This window comes from Bufo gargarizans, chromosome 1, assembly GCF_014858855.1.
Source record: "Bufo gargarizans isolate SCDJY-AF-19 chromosome 1, ASM1485885v1, whole genome shotgun sequence".
In the NCBI taxonomy this organism is placed as follows: Eukaryota; Metazoa; Chordata; class Amphibia; order Anura; family Bufonidae; genus Bufo; species Bufo gargarizans.
This window is the reverse complement of record NC_058080.1, coordinates 88,327,985-88,345,676: the sequence shown is the minus strand read 5'-3', so window position 1 is coordinate 88,345,676 and position 17,692 is coordinate 88,327,985.

The following is a 17,692-nucleotide window of genomic DNA, read 5'->3' as shown; positions in this document are numbered from 1 at the left end:
CAGAGAGGAACATCTTTAAAGTTTGGAGAATTCTTCCCTGCATCAGAGACTGACTACTCTTTTTACTTCAACACCCATAATTCTTATTCCAGTTTTGATTTCTTCTTAGTAGATAAAAAGCTCTTGCAAAAGGTGGCGGATTCTGAGATAGGCCTGATTACATGATCTGACCATTACCATTCATGAAAAAAAAGTTGTTCGTTTTAATGTCCATTAAGGGATTTCATTGTAGATGAAATTATAGACAAGTGAGGTTATAGGCAATCACACGTCATGTTTAGACACAAAGAAAAGTCCTTTGAGGCTTACCAAACTGTGAGTTCTAAAAGCAAAAATAGGAAACCTGTGAGGTTGTCAAAGCTCTTGGTGTGACTAATCTACAAAGATTTCACTTGTTGGCCCATTAAATGGTTTAAAAAGCCATCATAACTTTTGTTCCCTCGAGTCCTGTATAGTTAGTAAATCTACCAATTACTGTGTCCCTTTATAAGTGTTAATGGTCAGCAGCACATTTTACATTCTACAATCTTTTACTAAAGGTGCAGTCAAGCTCAATTCTGTCATTAACCTGGCACAACAAAATTATTATTATTTTATTTTTTTACAGGAGCCAGCAATAATTGTATTTTTTTTTTGCTATTAACAAAATACAGTACACCATTTTAATCCATAGATAACCATAACATCAGTGTACCAAAATATACTATATAATCTAATATATAAAGCTGAGTGTATGTATGTATCTCCACCTAAAGGAATCTGCCATGTCACATTTACAATCACAAAAATTTGCACTGCCGCCTCCTGTGACTTGGGGAACGTCATAGATTTTCACTGCTGGATATTTATCAGGTTGCATATAGCAACCAATCACAGATCAGCTTCTATTTTGCTACAGGTCATTAATATGAGCTCTGATTGGTTGCTATAGGCAACGAAGGACATTCTTAGTATAAGTGAAGGTTAAAGTTAAGGGGGGGTGAGATGCTGTGGTGGTCACATTTTAAGGAGGCAGAGCACTGTGGGGGTAAGTTTTAGGGTCTGTGGAGTTCACTGTAAGGGGGCAAAGTGCTGTAGAGATCATTGTTATGGGGGATACTTTTAATACGACAAAACAAACATTAAATTAAATAGATTCAATATAGCCGTGCAAAGACGGGTCCTTCTGCTAGTATATATATATATATATATATATATATATATATATATATATATACAGTACAGACCAAAAGTTTGGACACACCTTCTCATTCAAAGAGTTTTCTTTATTTTCATGACTATGAAAATTGTAGATTCACACTGAAGGCATCAAAACTATGAATTAACACAAGTGGAATTATATACATAACAAAAAAGTGTGAAACAACTGAAAATATGTCATATTCTAGGTTCTTTGATTACTGTTTTGCACACTCTTGGCATTCTCTTGATGAGCTTCAGGAGGTAGTCACCTGAAATGGTCTTCCAACAGTCTTGAAGGAGTTCCCAGAGATGCTTAGCACTTGTTGGCCCTTTTGCCTTCACTGTGCGGTCCAGCTCACCCCAAACCATCTCGATTGGGTTCAGGTCCGGTGACTGTGGAGGCCAGGTCATCTGGCGCAGCACCCCACCACTCTCCTTCATGGTCAAATAGCCCTTACACAGCCTGGAGGTGTGTTTGGGGTCATTGTCCAGTTGAAAAATAAATGATGGTCCAACTAAACGCAAACCGGATGGAATAGCACGCTGCTGCAAGATGCTGTGGTAGCCATGCTGGTTCAGTATGCCTTCAATTTTGAATAAATCCCCAACAGTGTCCCCAGCAAAGCACCCCCACACCACCACACCTCCTACTCCATGCTTCACGATGGGAACCAGGCATGTAGAGTCCATCTGTTCACCTTTTCTGCGTCGCACAAAGACACGGTGGTTGGAGCCAAAGATCTCAAATTTGGACTCATCAGACCAAAGCACAGATTTCCACTGGTCTAATGTCCATTCATTGTGTTCTTTAGCCCAAACAAGACTCTTCTGCTTGTTGCCTGTCCTTAGCAGTGGTTTCCTAGCAGATATTCTACCATGAAGGCCTGATTCACACAGTCTCCTCTTAACAGTTGTTCTAGAGATGTGTCTGCTGCTAGAACTCTGTGTGGCATTGACCTGGTCTCTAATCTGAGCTGCTGTTAACCTGCGATTTCTGAGGATGGTGACTCGGATGAACTTATCCTCTGCAGCAGAGGTGACTCTTGGTCTTCCTTTCCTGGGGCGGTCCGCATGTGAGCCAGTTTCTTTGTAGCGCTTGATGGTTTTTGTGACTGCACTTGGGGACACTTTCAAAGTTTTACTATTTTTCGGACTGACTGACCTTCATTTCTTAACGTAATGATGGCCACTCGTTTTTCTTTACTTAGCTGCTTTTTTCTTGCCATAATAGAAATTTTAACAGTCTATTCAGTAGGACTATCAGCTGTGTATCCACCTGACTTCTCCACAACGCAACTGATGGTCCCAACCCCATTTATAAGACAAGAAATCCCATTTACTAAACCTGACAGGGCATACCTGTGAGGTGAAAACCATTTCAGGTGACTACCTCTTGAAGCTCATCAAGAGAATGCCAAGAGTGTGCAAAGCAGTAATCAAAGCAAAAGGTGGCTACTTTGAAGAACCTAGAATATGACATATTTTCAGTTGTTTCACACTTTTTTGTTATGTATATAATTCCACTTGTGTTAATTCATAGTTTTGATGCCTTCAGTGTGAATCTACAATTTTAATAGTCATGAAAATAAAGAAAACTCTTTGAATGAGAAGGTGTGTCCAAACTTTTGGTCTGTACTGTATATATATATATATATATATATATATATATATATATGTATATTGTCACCGAATCCTGCCAGAGAGCTAAAAAATTTGTATTGCTGGAATTTAATTAAAATTTGGCTTTTATTACTATGGTCTAAATTCAGGAACTTATTTCACTCTGAAAAAATATTTCTAATTGAGAAACTTTAGTTTTTTTAAATGGTAGAAAGAAGAGAGAATACAGGGTATAGGATATCCCATCTGTACCTTGTAGAGGAAACTTGACCTTTAACACCCAAGCAAAAATAATCTACACTCTCTAGTATCTAAAATACTGAGATCCTACATTGCAATTTTCATTTCTCATCTGGGGTTAATTCAACGCCACCAATAAATAGCCTATTACATGCATCCAGCATGGCCTGGCACATCTACCATTGGATACACCTAAGCTGATATGCCCTAATAGATTTATCCAGTAAAAGTCAAATGGTTGCCTCTATGGTAATGCTTACATATATTATCAAAACCCAGAGATAAGACTATTATTAGTTTTAGTTATGAGGGAGTGGGGTAAAAAAATATAAGAAACATTGCTCCTCTGTCGTTCTGATTAGGGATGAGCGAACTCGAACTGTATAGTTCGGGTTCGTACCGAATTTTGGGGTGTCCGTGACACGGACCCGAACCCGGACGATTTCGTAAAAGTCCGGGTTCGGGTTCGGTGTTCGTCGCTTTCTTGGCGCTTTTGTGACGCTTTCTTGGCGCTTTTTGAAAGGCTGCAAAGCAGCCAATCAACAAGCGTCATACTACTTGCCCCAAGAGGCCGTCACAGCCATGCCTACTATTGGCATGGCTGTGATTGGCCAGAGCACCATGTGACCCAGCCTCTATTTAAGCTGGAGTCACATAGCGCCGCCCGTCACTCTGCTCTGATTAGCGTAGGGAGAGGTTGCGGCTGCGACAGTAGGGCGAGATTAGGCAGATTAACTCCTCCAAAGGACTTGATTAATCGATCGATCTGCAGCTGTGCATCATTGAGCTGCTGAAATTCAATTGCTCGCTGTTTTTAGGCTGTCCAGACCGTTTGTCAGTCACTTTTTTCTGGGGTGATCGGCGGCCATTTTGTGTCTTGTGGTGCGCCAGCACAAGCTGCGACCAAGTGCATTTAACCCTCAATGGTGTGGTGGTTTTTTGGCTAAAGCCTACATCAGGGTGAAGCTGTCACACCAAGTGCATTTAACCAGCAATAGTCTGTTTATTTTTTGGCCATATACTACATCAGGGCAAGCTGCGCCTGTCACCAAGTGCATTTAACCCTCAATGGTGTGGTTGTTTTTTGGCTAAAGCCTACATCAGGGTGAAGCTGTCACACCAAGTGCATTTAACCAGCAATAGTCTGTTTATTTTTTGGCCATATACTACATAAGGGGCAAGCTGCGCCCGTCACCAAGTGCATTTAACCCTCAGTAGTGTGGTTGGTCAAGCTGTCACACCAAGTGCATTTAACCAGCAATAGTCTGTTCATTTTTTGGCCATATACTACATCAGGGGCAAGCTGCGCCCGTCACCAAGTGCATTTAACCCTCAGTAGTGTGGTTGGTCAATCTGTCACACCAAGTGCATTTAACCAGCAATAGTCTGTTCATTTTTTGGCCATATACTACACCAGGGGCAAGCTGCGCCCGTCACCAAGTGCATTTAACCCTCAGTAGTGTGGTTAGTCAAGCTGTCACACCAAGTGCATTTAACCAGCAATAGTCTGTTCATTTTTTGGCCATATACTACATCAGGGGCAAGCTGCGCCCGTCACCAAGTGCATTTAACCCTCAGTAGTGTGGTTGGTCAAGCTGTCACACCAAGTGCATTTAACCAGCAATAGTGTGGTTATTTTTTGGCCATATCCCAGTCTAATTCTGTCAGTAAATCCATACCGGTCACCCAGCGCCTAAATACTAGGCCTCAAATTTATATCCAGCTAAATCTGTCGTTACCGCTGTACTGTTGTGGCTGGGCAAGTTATTTAGTGTCCGTCAAAGCACATTTTTTGTTCTGGGTTGAAATACAATTCCCAATTTAGCAATTTCATAATTTAGTGGTTTCTGCTGTATCAGAGCTATTTGAAATCTATCCCTAAAAGGGTATATAATATTCAAGGCGCACATAGGGTCATTCAGAATAACTTCACACACACGCTACTGTGCATTTCCAAGTCTAATTCTGTCAGTAAATCTATACCGGTCACCCAGCGCCTAAATACTAGGCCTCAAATTTATATTCAGCTGAATTTGAATACAATACATTGGGCCAAATAATATTTTTGTTGTTGTGGTGAACGATAACAATGGGGAAAACATCTATTAAGGGACGTGGACATGGTCGTGGTGGTGTGAGTGGACCCTCTGGTGCTGGGAGACGACGTGGCCGTTCTGCCACATCCACACGTCCTAGTGTACCAACTACCTCAGGTCCCAGTAGCCGCCAGAATTTACAGCGATATATGGTGGGGCCCAATGCCGTTCTAAGGATGGTAAGGCCTGAGCAGGTACAGGCATTAGTCAATTGGGTGGCCGACAGTGGATCCAGCACGTTCACATCATCTCCCACCCAGTCTTCTGCAGAAAGCGCACAGATGGCGCCTGAAAACCAACCCCATCAGTCTGTCACATCACCCCCATGCATATCAGGTAAACTGTCTGAGCCTCAAGTTATGCAGCAGTCTCTTATGCTGTTTGAAGACTCTGCTGGCAGGGTTTCCCAAGGGCATCCACCTAGCCCTTCTCCAGCGGTGGAAGACATAGACTGCACTGACGCACAACCACTTATGTTTCCTGATGATGAGGACATGGGAATACCACCTCAGCATGTCTCTGATGATGACGAAACACAGGTGCCAACTGCTGCGTCTTTCTGCAGTGTGCAGACTGAACAGGAGGTCAGGGATCAAGACTGGGTGGAAGACGATGCAGGGGACGATGAGGTCCTAGACCCCACATGGAATGAAGGTCGTGCCACTGACTTTCACAGTTCGGAGGAAGAGGCAGTGGTGAGACCGAGCCAACAGCGTAGCAAAAGAGGGAGCAGTGGGCAAAAGCAGAACACCCACCGCCAAGAGACTCCGCCTGCTACTGACCGCCGCCATCTGGGACCGAGCACCCCAAAGGCAGCTTCAAGGAGTTCCCTGGCATGGCACTTCTTTAAACAATGTGCTGACGACAAGACCCGAGTGGTTTGCACGCTGTGCCATCAGAGCCTGAAGCGAGGCATTAACGTTCTGAACCTGGGCACAACCTGCATGACCAGGCACCTGCATGCAAAGCATGAACTGCAGTGGAGTAAACACCTTAAAACCAAGGAAGTCACTCAGGCTCCCCCTGCTACCTCTTCTGCTGCTGCCGCCTCGGCCACTTCTGCTGCTGCCGCCTCGGTTGATGTACCACCAACACCACCACCACCTCCGTCACCAAGCGTCTCAACCATGTCACACGGCAGCGTTCAGCTCTCCATCTCACAAACATTTGAGAGAAAGCGTAAATTCCCACCTAGCCACCCTCGATCCCTGGCCCTGAATGCCAGCATTTCTAAACTACTGGCCTATGAAATGCTGTCATTTAGGCTGGTGGACACAGACAGCTTCAAACAGCTCATGTCGCTTGCTGTCCCACAGTATGTTGTTCCCAGCCGCCACTACTTCTCCAAGAGAGCCGTGAATTCCCTGCACAACCAAGTATCCGATAAAATCAAGTGTGCACTGCGCAACGCCATCTGTAGCAAGGTCCACCTAACCACAGAAACGTGGACCAGTAAGCACGGCCAGGGACGCTATATCTCCCTAACTGCACACTGGGTAAATGTAGTGGCAGCTGGGCCCCAGGCAGAGAGCTGTTTGGCGCACGTCCTTCCGCCGCCAAGGATCGCAGGGCAACATTCTTTGCCTCCCGTTGCCACCTCCTCCTTCTTGGCTTCCTCCTCCTCTTCTTCCACCTGCTCATCCAGTCAGCCACACACCTTCACCACCAACTTCAGCACAGCCCGGGGTAAACGTCAGCAGGCCATTCTGAAACTCATATGTTTGGGGGACAGGCCCCACACCGCACAGGAGTTGTGGCGGGGTATAGAACAACAGACCGACGAGTGGTTGCTGCCGGTGAGCCTCAAGCCCGGCCTGGTGGTGTGCGATAATGGGCGAAATCTCGTTGCAGCTCTGGGACTAGCCAGTTTGACGCACATCCCTTGCCTGGCGCATGTGCTGAATTTGGTGGTGCAGAAGTTCATTCACAACTACCCCGACATGTCAGAGCTGCTGCATAAAGTGCGGGCCGTCTGTTCGCGCTTTCCGGCGTTCACATCCTGCCGCTGCTCGCCTGTCTGCGCTACAGCGTAACTTCGGCCTTCCCGCTCACCGCCTCATATGCGACGTGCCCACCAGGTGGAACTCCACCTTGCACATGCTGGACAGACTGTGCGAGCAGCAGCAGGCCATAGTGGAGTTTCAGCTGCAGCACGCACGGGTCAGTCGCACTGCGGAACAGCACCACTTCACCACCAATGACTGGGCCTCCATGCGAGACCTGTGTGCCCTGTTGCGCTGTTTCGAGTACTCCACCAACATGGCCAGTGGCGATGACGCCGTTATCAGCGTTACAATACTACTTCTATGTCTCCTTGAGAAAACACTTAGGGCGATGATGGAAGAGGAGGTGGCCCAGGAGGAGGAGGAGGAGGAAGAGGGGTCATTTTTAGCACTTTCAGGCCAGTCTCTTCGAAGTGACTCAGAGGGAGGTTTTTTGCAACAGCAGAGGCCAGGTACAAATGTGGCCAGCCAGGGCCCACTACTGGAGGACGAGGAGGACGAGGATGAGGAGGAGGTGGAGGAGGATGAGGATGAAGCATGGTCACAGCGGGGTGGCACCCAACGCAGCTCGGGCCCATCACTGGTGCGTGGCTGGGGGGAAAGGCAGGACGATGACGATACGCCTCCCACAGAGGACAGCTTGTCCTTACCCCAGGGCAGCCTGGCACACATGAGCGACTACATGCTGCAGTGCCTGCGCAACGACAGCAGAGTTGCCCACATTTTAACGTGTGCGGACTACTGGGTCGCCACCCTGCTGGATCCACGCTACAAAGACAATGTGCCCACCTTACTTCCTGCACTGGAGCGTGATAGGAAGATGCGCGAGTACAAGCGCACGTTGGTAGACGCGCTACTGAGAGCATTCCCAAATGTCACAGGGGAACAAGTGGAAGCCCAAGGCCAAGGCAGAGGAGGAGCAAGAGGTCGCCAAGGCAGCTGTGTCACGGCCAGCTCCTCTGAGGGCAGGGTTAGCATGGCAGAGATGTGGAAAACTTTTGTCAACACGCCACAGCTAACTGCACCACCACCTGATACGCAACGTGTTAGCAGGAGGCAACATTTCACTAACATGGTGGAACAGTACTTGTGCACACCCCTCCACGTACTGACTGATGGTTCGGCCCCATTCAACTTCTGGGTCTCTAAATTGTCCACGTGGCCAGAGCTAGCCTTTTATGCCTTGGAGGTGCTGGCCTGCCGGCGGCCAGCGTTTTGTCTGAACGTGTATTCAGCACGGCAGGGGGCGTCATTACAGACAAACGCAGCCGCCTGTCTACAGCCAATGTGGACAAGCTGACGTTCATAAAAATGAACCAGGCATGGATCCCACAGGACCTGTCCGTCCCTTGTCCAGATTAGACATTAACTACCTCCCCTTAACCATATATTATTGTACTCCAGGGCACTTCCTGATTCAATCCTATTTTTATTTTCATTTTACCATTATATTGCGAGGCTACCCAAAGTTGAATGAACCTCTCCTCTGTCTGGGTGCCGGGGCCTAAATATATGCCAATGGACTGTTCCAATGTTGGGTGACGTGAAGCCTGATTCTCTGCTATGACATGCAGACTAATTCTCTGCTGACATGAAGACAGATTCTCTGTTACGGGACCTCTCTCCTCTGCCTGGGTGCTGGGCCTAAATATCTGACAATGGACTGTTGCAGTGGTGGCTGACGTGAAGCCTGATTTTGTGCTATGACATGCAGACTGATTCTCTGCTGACATGAAGCCAGATTGTCTGTTACGGGACCTCTCTCCTCTGCCTGGGTGCTGGGCCTAAATAGCTGACAATGGACTGTTGCATTGGTGGCTGACGTGAAGCCTGATTCTCTGCTATGATATGAAGACTGATTCTCTGCTGACATGAAGCCAGATTGTCTGTTACGGGACCTCTCTCCTCTGCCTGGGTGCTGGGCCTAAATATCTGACAATGGACTGTTGCAGTGGTGGCTGACGTGAAGCCTGATTCTCTGCTATGATATGAAGACTGATTCTCTGCTGACATTAAGCCAGATTCTCTGTTACGGGACCTCTCTCCTCTGCCTGGGTGCCGGGGCCTAAATATCTGAGAATGGACTGTTCCAGTGGTGGGTGACTTGAAGCCAGATTCTCTGCTGTGGGACCTCTCTCCAAATGATTTTGGTTAATTTTTATTTATTTAATTTTAATTTTAATTCATTTCCCTATCCACATTTGTTTGCAGGGGATTTACCTACATGTTGCTGCCTTTTGCAGCCCTCTAGCCCTTTCCTGGGCTGTTTTACAGCCTTTTTAGTGCTGAAAAGTTCGGGTCCCCATTGACTTCAATGGGGTTCGGGTTCGGGACGAAGTTCGGATCGGGTTCGGATCCCGAACCCGAACATTTTCGGGAAGTTCGGCCGAACTTCTCGAACCCGAACATCCAGGTGTCCGCTCAACTCTAGTTCTGATCTTTCCAAGCCCCCATAGATAGAGCTCTGGTCCCGGCTATATAGACATAAGCTGCCCACTCGACCGGTCCATGGAGGTTCACCATTGTAACCATTGATTGTTACTCTGTGTCGAGCCCCATAACTGGTGAACCTCCTTGGATTGGTTGGGCAGGCAACTCCTGTCAGTGGAGCTTGGACCTGGGCTTGATGTGTGGGGACTTGGGTTGAGTGAATTGAGTAATTCTTAATTTATTTTTTACACCATTGTTCCACTTATGTGAAAAAATAAATATCCCACTAGATAACTAGCTTTTGTGCACTTATCAAAAAAGTCAGGCAAGAAATATTTTTTTATTGATGCCTATATATTCAAACTAAGGGATAAATGCCTAACAAATGATATTATGCCAGGTAAATTCTGGGCTCTTGATTTCTAGTAGTCAGTAGAAATAGTAATTGACAGAACTGCTAAATGTTATGGCCATTTGTTGAAGAACACCTTTGCGAAAGCACACAGGATTGTCTGATCTCTTTGGCATTCTTGTTAAGACTACTTAGTAAGTAATTTATTATCTACCTATTTACTCTGAGCAGGTCAGACTTGTGACACTTCAGAAGCTGTAGCTGAGGACTATGGAGACATTGAAGGGATTAAATCTACATTGTGCAGTAATCTGCTGCACAACTATTGTCATCAGTTAAATGGCTAATCTGTCAGTATGGTTAATGCTCGGGACACCACACAAGTAATCACCACCTGAATTGTTGACAAGCAATTTTGCCTCGGATCGCAATAGAAGCCTTAGTGTCTGTCTTAAATATTTATAAAAAGATGGCCTGGCCAAAAATGTCGTACAATGACTGGGAGATGTTGGAGATTGTTTAAAGTTATCATTAAAATAATCCTTAGCGTAAGAAGAACGTGAAGGATCTTTAATTGTTAGTTTTACTGATATTACTTTGTATGTTCTCTGGGGATAGATAGCCTGGGGAATTTAAAAATAAATTAAAATTATTCATATGTTACTATTAGTTTTTCTGTGGGTCTTAAGACTTGCAGATATAGACTCTATATATTACTGTATTGAATGTCAACAAACATCTTGAGAAGTAAAGGATATATTTTTTTTAAGCTTTTGAAACATCGGATATAATGGTTTCACTTCAGTTCTTTCTTCTTGCTCATCAGAACCTTAAAATCATGAGTGCTCTTCTGGTGTATTTCTGAAATCCTAGTGATTGTTATATGCTACGACGAATACGAAACAACATAAGGAAACACTCGCCAATGTAGTCAAATAACCTTTACCTTTATTGATCATCATCAACAGGGTAGCATATAAAAGGCAGAGGTGGACATAATTTCAACTTGTGGCAAGTCGAGTCTGTGAGGAACTCATGTCCGCCCCGCCTTTTTTATGCTACCTTGTGGATGATGATCAATAAAGGTGAAGATTGTTTGGCTACATTGGTGAGTGCCGCCTTGTGTTGTTTCATATTCGTCGAGTAATGCTGGAGATTTTGCAAGGATGAGCACCACCTGGCAGTAGTGGGAAGACCCAGATATACGGTGGCTCAGTGTTCCTAAACATGTGGGGTTGATGTAGTGCCACCCGCTCTGTTTTTCTTCATAGAACAATTGTTATATGCTACCCATAAATCCAGGATCAGTATTACCTGGGTTTTCAAAAAATATAATTGATAATAGCAGGAAAGTTAGCAAATTTAAAAATATAGTACTCAACTTTTTGATCCCATGCTGCTCCAACATCACCACTCCAGGTACCAGCAATTCAAATTGCATTGATGATGTCACATACATCCACATGACCAGTGCAGCTAATCACTGCCATAAATGTAAGCATTACTGCTGAAGTCAATGATTAGCAGCAGAGGTTGTGCGCATGTCATGCAGGGAAGCAAACAATTGCTGGATGGACCACGGGAACGGTGTGATTTGAAGGAGTAAGTATTTTTTTATGTTATCAAATCTCCTGCTGTTAGCCCTTTTTTTTAAATCTAAAAAAAACCAAAAAAAAAAAAACATTTTACGTGGTAAGCAGAGGGTTGCCACTTGGTAACTGGCAATAATACAATGTGGCCCATCTAGAACACAGTATTTAAATGGGTTGTCCATGTTTTTACTGTTGATGGCCTAGCCTCAGGATAGCCCATTAATATTTGATTGGTAGGGGTATGACACCCCATGCCCCCTCCAATCAGCTATTAGTGGCCTATTCTGGAGATACTGTAGGCCACTAGTTGTAAAATCCTAAAATACCTCTTTAAGATTTTCTTCTCAGTGAATAAATTTCACCTCCAAATATTGTAGATGTTTAATTTGATGACCAGTGGACCATAATATCCTCTTGTTTTTCCTGGCTCTGCTCTGATAATGTAGCCCACCCACAACACAGGGTTAATCCCTTTTTTTTGGTAATTTCACAATAAACCTTTATCTTTTCAGGGAGCTTGTCACCACATTTTAGGCCCTAAACTGCTACTAAGCCATTTTAGCTGATTGTCAAAGATTTATAAAGATGTTTCTGTATAAACTGTCTGTGGCAGCATAAAGTATAAAATTATGTTATAGAATAGCACACTCTGTATGTTACTTACCGATGAAGAGTCATCTGGGTGGTCCTGCTCTTTTAAGGAGTCATGCATCCTGCATCTGGCTTGATTGATGTTTCACAGTCCAGAAATGTTACTTCAAGCTGGCTCATCCAGCATCTAGCACAAGTGCAGTGTGCAGAATAAGCTTAGGCTAGAACAACTCACTTCAACCCTCATTCAACATGACATACTCCAGATTGTGGAATATTAATCAAGTCAGGAGAGGCATGCTTAGGGACTGCATGGCTCCTCAGGAAAGTGGTCCGAATAGATGATTCATTCTGAGTAGAGCATGCAATTTTCTAACTTTACATTCCAATGAACAGTTTATGTAAGGACATCCTTAGGATGTGGCATAAATACTCTTCAGGTATCTGAAATGTGGTGACATGTTATCTTTAGCAATGGAATGTGTTAAGAATAAGTGCAATAAAAGCAGTAGAATGTGCAATGAAATTGACCATGGGCATACCCAATATTTTCTTATAGGTCTCAATGGCATCTGCATTATTTTGGAAAAACATATTTAAAAAAATCACTTCTACTAAATGTTTAATTCTCTGGCCCATTAGAATAGTACATGATATATGTAGTGAACAAAAGGTATTTGTAGATGTGAGATTTCCGTAGCTATATCATGTGACCGACACAGTGTGTGGACAGGAAGTTCTTCTCTACAATTTACATCATGTATTTTTCTAATGGGCCAGAGAATAAAAAAATTGTGTGGATGAGCTTCTTGAAGAGTAGGTTTGGACAAACTATCTATTTAAGAAGCTAAATTACAATTACTCACACATTCAACTCAACAGGCCACGAGGCACACTCTGGCATTCAGAAAAATTGTGACCTTGGATGTGACTGTAAGGGAAAACTCAGCTCCCACGCTAACTTTCACACTAGGCTAATGAATTAGGTTACCAAGGAGGGAAGCAACACCCAAACAATTCCACAATTACTCTGCCACCATCTGTAAGTACGGCCAACGAAACACCCCAATCACAGAGACTGGCCTTCAATGGTAACACAGAAAAGTTTCACAGAGGGTGTGGACAGGAACAGACAGGCTCATGAGAGCACTAGATGATCCTCTAGTGGGCCCAAGTTCTGAAAATTAAAGGCCCTTGGAATATTTTTCTCTGCTGGGCCCAAAGACTTCAGTCTAGGTAAGTTTAGAAATGTAAGAAAAAACTACAAAAATGTAAAGTGCTAAAAAGCTAAGTTACCAAGAAAGCAGTACTGTTTGACCTTTTGACTGCAGACAACTTTAATTGCACCCTCAGTCTATGACATCCTGTGCCTAATAGGTTTTCATCTGTTCCACAAAGATTACATCAGAACTGCAGGAAACCAAAGAGAAATATTGCAGATTTATCTGTGGAATTCTACTAAAGCTTCACAGATGCCTATTCTTTACCAGAGCTAGTCTACAAAAACTTCATGAATGGCGCATACCCTAGCTAACAGCCAAAAGTCATACTGAGGAAAATTCTTTTTCCAGTGATCCTTATTTCCTATGTATTTCCATTTTTAGCCCAGTTCATTAGCCTATTCCAGCAATGTGGAACACTCTTCACTGAATTAGAGAATTATATTGTCCCCTTATTTTCAGCACGTGCCCTCAACCACTTCCGTCACTATTACTGGCTCAATAGGGCTATGTTCCATGACAACCACATAAAATGAGCATTCATTCTTTTACTCTTTGGTGACAACTGACATTCATTATTTTCTTTTTTTTTTCTTTTTTCAAAGCTGAGTCATTTTCTCTTCAGTAACATATGCCCTATTTATTTTTCAGTTAAAGCCAGAGAAAGGCACGATAACATTACAGTTTCAAGGACAAACTAATCTATGTCTAGACTGTTTCTTGTAGAATAACTGAACATGTGAAATGTATTTCAAAAGCGTTGTGCACATGATTTTGGAGATCCCTAGAAATAGCCTGAGCGTGGACAAATTCAATTTTACAATCAAGCAGTAGGCATTTATAACAGTGACACCACTACACTTAATTAAAAACAAAATTATTGTGACTTTCACAACGTGATGCTACAAATCTACGTTTCTGTGATGATCCCGCAGAGATCTGAGTCAGTTCCTCTGATTGCAAAGAATGAATTGTCGTTCCACATTAGCAGCTTTTATCAATTAAAAGCTTCATAAATATTTAAAATTGGCTTTGTCCTTCAGAACTGTTTGCAGGAAAGACAAAAAAAGAACTTGGAATAAAAGAAGACACAATTTTTTTTTACATTTTCTTCTACTTATATGCGTATTCAGTCATTTGTAGCATGTTGGAATCATATCCCCCAAACAATACCAACCAAATGTGATCCTCAATATTTATTTCTGTACTACAGGACTTATCCTACAATGGAATCCAGATATGAAGTATTTAAAGGAGTGTCAATCAGTTCCTTTTTCCTATAACTCAACCATCTAGTGAGATATAACCACTTCAAAATGCACGTTACGGCACCAATACCTCTCCATACACCACTGTTACTTTAAAAAAACAATCAGGACATAGTACAATGATATCTCTGGGCTTATCACCAAGTTTCACTTATTATACTAATAAATAGAGATGAGCGAATCGAAGTTGATGAATTGGAATTTGATCCTAATTTCAGGAAAAATTCAATTTGCATTGAATCCATATTTCCCCACGCTTCCTGGTAACGAATCACACTTTTCCTAAAATGGCTGCTGCACATGTAAGGACATGGAACAAGGAACTCTGGGATGACGGGATCACCCATAATGCCATGTATGCAGCCAATCAGCAGCCAGCCAGCCCTGTGATGTCACAGTCATATAAATAGCCTCAGCCATCTTAGATTCTGCCATTTTCCAGTGTAACTAGTGCAGGGTGAGACATCAGCAGGCGCTAGGGACAGTGCTAGGAAAGACTTCATTGTGCTAAAAAAAAAAAAATAAACAATTTACAAGTGCAGGGAAAGATTATTCAAGGTGTAGGGAAAGTATAGGGAGGAATAATTCCATAGCATTTATTTAGAACAGGGTTCACTAGGGGAGGTTACAGCCTGGGTAATAGTAACATAGTAACATAGTACATAAGGAACAATCTAATTACACCTTGCTGCACTGACTGGGGATCCAAATTGCCATTATGCAGCTTTGTAATTCCAGCAAACCGTTCTTGTCATTGGGGTGCAAGCTCTCTTTGATACAGCCATTAACAGGGTTTATTACAAGGAAATATTTCTATGTCTCATTTGACATTTCTATGTCTTATTTGTGTGGTGCAGTTATATGTTCTAAAGTTCTTTTTGTCATGTATTAGTGGCATAAGAAAAATATATTTGCCGTTCAGTAGTGCAGTTATATGTTCTAAAGCCTTTTGTGGAATGTACAAGTGGAAAAAAGAAAAATATATTTACCGTTCAGCAGTGCAGTTACTGTATTTTTCGCCCCATAAGATGCACTTCTTCTCCCCTGCGTCTTATGTGGTGAATGCTGCCATTTTACATTTCATTTTGCCATATATCATCAGGGAGGGAGGCAGGACTGGAGTCTTGCGGCGGGGTCCTGTGCAGTCACTGTACTCTTACACCGAGCCCTGCCTCTCACAGCAGTATTTCTAGTCATCACTACTCTGGTAACGGTAATCCTTAACCTGACGTTGCGCGCCTGCTCGTTCCACTTTATGAATGAAGCAGGCGGAGCCAGCGCGCAGCGTCAGTGATTGACGTAACTCTGCCAGCCGCTCTGCCTGCCCCGGATGCTTGTTAGTAAGTGCTGATACAGGGGAGAGCGCAAATTTAGTTAAATTTATTAAGAGGTTAAGAATTACTGTTACTAGAGTAGTGATTACTAGAAATACTGCTGTGAGCGGCGGGGCACTGTTATGGGGGGACATCTGTGGATGATACATATATATCAGTGTCATCCACAGATCTCCCCATTACAGTGTCATCCACATATCCTCCACCCCATAATAGTTCCATCCACAGATCCCCCACCCCATAACAGTACCATCCACAGATGCCCCTCCCCATAAAAGTGCCATCGACAGATCCCCCCATTGCCATCCACCGATCCCCCCATAACAGCGCCATCCACAGATCCCCTATAACAGCGCCATCCACAGATCCCCTCCATAAGAGTGCATTATCAACAGATCCCCCATAATAGTGTCATGCCCAGACCACCATTAGTTCAAAACCCACCAAAAGCACACCTTTTGGTTAAAATTTATTTTTAATTATTTTCCTCCTCAAAACGAAGGCACATCTTATGGGCCAGTGTGTCTTATAGGGCTAAAAATACGGTATATGTTCTAAAGTCTTTCGTGTCGTGTCCAAGTGGAAAAAATTAAGGACCTATTTGCCATTCAGCAGTGCAGTTATATGTTCTAAAGCCCTTTTGTGGAGTGTATGAGTGGAAAAAAAGAAAATATATTTGCCGTTCAACGGTGCAGTTATATGTTCTAAAGTCTTTTGTGTTTTTTATAAGTGTAAAAAAATAAGGGCCTATTTGACATTCAGCAGTGCAGTTATATGTTCTAAAGCCTTTTGTGGAGTGTATAATTGGAAAAAAGAAAAAATATATTTGCCGTTAAGCGATGCAGATATATGGTCTAAAACCTTTTGTGGAGTGTATAAGTGGAAAGAAGAAAAATATATTTGCCGTTCAGCAGTGCAGTTATATGTTCTAAAGCCCTTTTTTCTGTGTATTAGTGGCACAAAAAAAAAGTATTTGCCATTGTGTGGTGAAGTAAGAAAATTATTGCCCTTTTTGGCATGCATTAGTGGAAAAAAAGGGCTTATTAGCCATTGTGTGGTGAAGTGACAAAATTACCGACTTTTTGGGGGTGTTTTAATTTCCTTTTTTATTTATTTATTTGATCTATCAGTATGTAAGAGAGAGAAATTCCACGCCCTGCACAGGGGAGTGGCAGAGGCCTAAATGTTTCTGGCGCAGGCAGAGGTCGCAGCAGAGTAAGGGGGAGTGGCAGCAGTTGTCGCATCGAGAGTCCTGAGCTCCCGGTGTCATCTAGCAGTTGTGTCTTGACCAGCAACCCAGTGTTTTTTTGAATGGTTGACTTAGTCATTCACCCCCAGCCAATCAGTGACGTCAACAAAAACGTACTGCTGACACTGTCTCCACTCTGTCGGGTGGCTTTACTTGTATCATTGTTTAAGTGTTTAATAGAACAGGTTCTGTAGACATCTATGAGGAATTTACGGTGTAAAAGCAGTGCGCTTCTTCTTGACGCTAACATCGAGGCTGAGTTCATTTGGTCAGTTTTGGCCACGTGACTGCCCAAATAAGTGAAGTGTGCAATGATTCTAAGAAAGATACCTGTCATCTGCATGTCATACTGACTCACAGTATTGTTTCACTACTACAGTAGACTCCCTATGCGTGTTACTGCAAGACACAGTGTTCTACACCAGTGTAAAGGCTCTCTGTAACCAGGAAATAGCCATTTTTTAACACAATTCTCAGCGAATAAATTCGGATCGAACCAAATAGTTTTGAATAAT